The sequence below is a fragment of the Otolemur garnettii genome, unplaced genomic scaffold (assembly GCF_000181295.1).
Source record: "Otolemur garnettii isolate 467f Iridium unplaced genomic scaffold, OtoGar3 scaffold00227, whole genome shotgun sequence".
Lineage (NCBI taxonomy): Eukaryota > Metazoa > Chordata > Mammalia > Primates > Galagidae > Otolemur > Otolemur garnettii.
The window spans coordinates 392,433-397,909 of record NW_003852622.1 but is presented as its reverse complement, the minus strand read 5'-3'; positions in this window follow the sequence as shown (position 1 = coordinate 397,909).

The following is a 5,477-nucleotide window of genomic DNA, read 5'->3' as shown; positions in this document are numbered from 1 at the left end:
ATCAACCTAGAAGAACAGTCTATTACTACAAACCCTAAGGCAAATACAGTATATTAAAAATAAATAAATATGAAAATTTAATTAAAAAGTTTCTGTACAATAAAGAAAATAACAGAACAAATAACCTATAGAATGGCAGTAAAGTGATAACTTTCAGGATATACAAAGAAGTCAAATAAATCAGTAATAATAATAATAACCCAATGAAAAGAGTGGGTTAAAGACATGACGTTTTTCAAAAGGAGATAGACAAATGGTCAAAAAAAATTATGAAAAAGTATTAAACTTCAATAATCATCAAAGCAATACAAATTAAAACCACAATGATATACTACTTCTCCTTTGTTAGAATGGTTATTAATAAAATTTCAAAAATCCATAGATGCTATTGTGTCTATAGAGAGAAAGTAACATTCATAAACTGTTAGTGAAACTGAATATTAGTACAAACTCTATAAAACAGTATGGACATTACTCAGAGAAGTAAATGTCAATATATCATTAGATCTAGGAATCCCACTATTAGGTATATACCCAGTAGAAAAAAGTAATTATGTCAAAAAAATATCTTCACTATGTTTTCAAAGGAAAATTCACAATTGAAAAGATGTGGAATCATTCTAAGAGCCCATGGATTCATGAGTGGATAAAGAAAATACTACATATATATATATATATATATATACATACATACATATATAATTTATTTTATAAATACCTAGACCATGGAGTACTATTTACCCATAATTAGGAATGAAATAGTGTCTTTTGCATCAAATTGGATGGAACTATTATTCTAAGAGAACTATTAGTTTGCAGTCCCATCTGCAATATAAAAGTCTTCCCTTCTCTCCACATCCAGGCCAGACTTTGTGATGTGGGCCGTTCTCACAGGGTTTAGATGGTATCTCAGGGTGGTTTTGATTTCAATTTCTTTAATAACTAAGTACCATGAGCACTTTTTTTCATATGTTTGTTAGCCATTCATCTGTCTTCTTTAGAGAAGTTTCTATTCATCTCTCTTGCCCAGTGATATATGCGATTGTTGGCCTTTTTTATATTGATTAATTTGAGTTCTCTGGAGATCCTAGTTATCAAGCTTTGGTCTGATTCAAAATATGAAAATATCCTTTCCCAATGTGGAAGTTGCCTATTTGCTTTGGTGGTTGTCTCCTTAGCTGTAGAGAAGCTTTTCAGTTTCATTAAGTCCCATTTGCTTATTTTTGTTGTTCAGATTGCCATGGAAGTCTTCTTTATAAAGTTTTTCCCCAGGCTGATAGCTACCAGTGATTTCCCTATACTTTTGTTGACAATTTTGTTTAGTGCTTTAGATTTAGGTCTTTAATCCACCTTGAATCAATTTTTTTGAGTGAAGAAAGGTGCTGATCCAGTTTCAGTCTTTCACATTTGTATATCCAGTTCTCCTAGCACCATTTATTCAATAGGGATTCTTTCTCTCACTGTATGTTCTTGTTTGGTTTATCAAAGAGTAGGTGGCTACACAATGTAAGTTTCATCTCCTGGTTTTCTATTCAGTTCCAAATGTCTATGTCTCTATTTTTGTGCCAATATCATACTGTTTGATCACTATGGCATTGTAGTACAGCCTAAGGTCTGGTATGCTGATGCCCCCAGCTTTGTTTTTATTACTAAGAATTACCTTGGCTATATGTTTTTTTCTGGTTCCATACAAAATGAAGAATTATTTTTTCCATGTCTTGAAAATACAATGTTGGTATTTTAACAGGGATGGTATTGAATCTATAGATTGTTTTGAGGAAGTATAGACATTTTCACAATGTTGAGTCTTCCTAGCATGAGCATGGTATGTTCTATTTGTTAATATCCTCTGCTATTTCTTTTCTTAGGCATTCATAGTTTTTTTTATAAAGGCCCTTCCCCTCTTTTGTGAGGTGTATTCCTAGGTATGTCATTTTCCTTGAAGCTACTGAGAAGGGTATTTGATCAATTATCAACATCTTTACACATTTGGAAATGAAATGAAACTTGCTAGTAATACATGCAAGTCCACTGGACTGGTTAAAACAAATAAGTTTGACATTGCAATATGTTACATAGTATCTGGAGTAATGGAAGTCTAATTTCATTAATTGGAAAAATGAATTTTCAAAGTTTACTCAATAAGTGGAAGAAAATCTAAATAGATTAATATCTATTATAATAAAAATATTATTAAAACCTTACTGCCAGGATATCTTGGTAGTAATTGTGATAGAATTTGATACAAAATACTGCAATCACTTTATACAATGTGAAATGAAAATCTAAAATAATACCAGCACCTTGGGAAATACATTTGACATTTTTTTAATGAAACTTTAGTAAGTTACTTAGGGAGTGGCCCATATGACAGACTGATGTTTGCCTACACACACCACTGTCATGGAGACCATTAAAAATTTCAGGTAGATATTTACCTTCAGACTGATAGTTCAAGAGAGAGCATTGAGAGTAGAGAGATGTCAGGAATTAACCAAATTGAAGGAAAAACAATTGGGGAAACCTACTTTCCAGGATCTGAGTTAACAAGGGAAGGCTACTCACACAGGAAGGGGACAGAGAATACAACCACAAGGCTTCACATAAACATTGCAATCCACACTGTAGAAGGTCCCCTTTACCAAAGAAGGCCTCCAGAGGGACTCAGGAAGCAGCCTGAATTATAAATAAAATTAAGTCAAAGACATCTACTAAAATAGTACTCATAGGATTTCTTATAACACTGATGGGAAAAAATACTTTTTAGATTCTACATGTAAATGAGATCTCCTAGAACTTTGGGAGGTTGAAGTAGTTGAATTTCTTGAGCTCAGGGTTTGAGACCAGCCTGAACAAGAGGGAGACCTCATCTCTACTAAAAATTAAAAAGAAAACAAAAACAAAAACAAACAAATCAAAACACCCTAGCCAGAAATTGTGGTGAGAGACTATAGTCCCAGATACTTGGGAGACTTAAACAAGAGAATCACTGGAGCCCAAGTTTTGGAGATTACTGTGAGCTATGACACGATGGCACTCTACTCAGAGCTACTGAGTGAGACTTTATCCCAAATAAATAAATAAGATCATGTGATCTATCTCATTTCTCTTACTTAGTATAATGTCTTCCAGGTTCATCCATGTTATCAAAAAATATAAGATTTTCTCCTTTCTTAAGTATGAATAGTATTCTATTATACAATATAGATATATATTTTATCATATATATTCTATTATATACATATATAATTATTTGTTGAAACGTATTTTTTTTTACTTCAAGTACTCTCTGAATATTTTAAGAAATCTATGCCCATAAAACTGACAATGTGAAGGAAATTGATCAATATTTGGAATCACACCCTCTCCCTAGGCTTAGACAGGAAGAAATACATCTCCTGAACAGACCAATTTCAAGCACTGAGACCAAAGAAACAATAAAAATTCTCCCAACAAAAAACTGCCCTGGTCTGGATGGCTTCACACCAGAATTCCATCAAACTTTCAAAGAAGAGTTTATTCCCATACTGCAGAAATTATCCCCCCCCCCACAAAAAAAAAGAGGAGAAAGAAATCTTCCCCAACATGTTCTATGAAGCAAACATCACCCTGAAACCAAAACCAGGAAAAGACCCAAACTAAAAAGGAGAACTTCAGACCAATTTCACTAATGAATATAGAGGCAAAAATGCTCAACAAAATCTTAGCCAATAGATGACAGTTTCTCATCAAAAAAGGCATACATCATGATCAAACAGGTTTCATCCCAAGGATTCAAGGCTAGTTTAAAATACACAAGTCCATAAACATAATACACAATATCAACAGAAGCAAAAATAAAGACCATGTGATTGTATCAATAGATAGAGAAAAGGCATTCAATAAAATCCAGCATCCTTTTCTAATTAGAACTCTGAAAAGTATTGGCATAGGTGGCACATTTCTTAAACTGATCAAAGCCAACTGCAACAAACACACAGCTAATATTTTACTGAATGGAGTAAAACTGAAAGCTTTTCCTCTTACAACTGGAACCAGACAAGGTTGTCCTCTATCACCACTACTAGTCAACATAGTGCTGTAAATTCTAGCCAATAAAATCAGGCAAGAGAAGGAAATAAAGGGCATCCAAATGGGAGTAGTGGAGGTCAAACTCTTCCTCTTTGCTGATGATATGATCTTCTATTTAGAGAACCCCAAAGACTCTATCTTACAAGATTCCTTGAAGTTATGAAAAAAATACAAAAATATCTTAGGGTATAACATCAATATCTGCAAATAAGTAGCCTTTGTATACACCAATAACAGACAAGATGAGAAACTAATTCAGGACACAATCCACTTCACGTTCACGGTAGCATCAAAGAAAATAAAACACCTAGGAATATACCTAACAATAGAGGTGAAGGACCTCTATAAAGAAAATTATGATCCTGCAATTCCTCTACTAGGTGTATATCCAGAAGACCAAAAATCACTTTATAACAAGGGTATTTGCAGTAGATTGTTCATTGCAGCTCAATTCATAATAGTCAAGTCATGGAAGAAGCCCAAGTGCCCATTGACCCATGAATGGATTAATAAATTGTGGTATAAGTATACCATGGAATATTATGCAGCCTCACAAAAACATGGAGACTTTACCTCTTTTACATTTACATGGATGGAGGTGGAACATATCCTACTTAATAAAGTATCTCAAGAATGGAAGAAAAAATATCCAATGTACTGAGTACTATTATGAAACCAATTTACAATCACTCAAACTTTCATATAAAGAATAGATCACAACTATGACCCGAGATGAAGGAGGCAAGAGGGGGAAAGGCAGGGAGGAGGGAAGTCAGATCAAGGGGGGGGTGAATAGTGGGATCACACCTATGGTACATAATGCAAGGGTACATGTCAGATCTATTAGTATAGAATATAAATGTCTTAACACAATAATTAAGTAAACGAGATGAGGTATATAATAACCAGTTTGATGTAAGCATTACAATTAGGATTATATATGAAATCAGCACATTGTACCCCAAAAATGCATCAATGTATACATGATGTATGTGTTTATGATTTAATAAAAAATAAAAAATTAATTTTAAATTATGAAACCAAAGAACATAGCATGCTCATAGCTGGGAAGAATCAACATTGAAAAATGTCAATTCTTCCCAGAGCAATCTATAGATTCAATGCTGTCCTTATTAAAATACCAACATCGTACTTTCAAGACATAGAAAAAATAATTCTTCATTTTGTATAGATCCAGAAAAAAAAAAACTTGTATACCTAAGGCAGTTATTATCAATAAAAACAAAGCTGGGGAAATCAGCATACCAAACTTTAGGCTGTACTACAAGGCCATAGTGTAAAACAGCATGGTACTGGCAGAAAAATAGAGACATAGACATTTGGAATCAAATAGAAAACCAGGAAATGAAGCTAACACCTTACAGCTACCTAATCTTTGATAAACT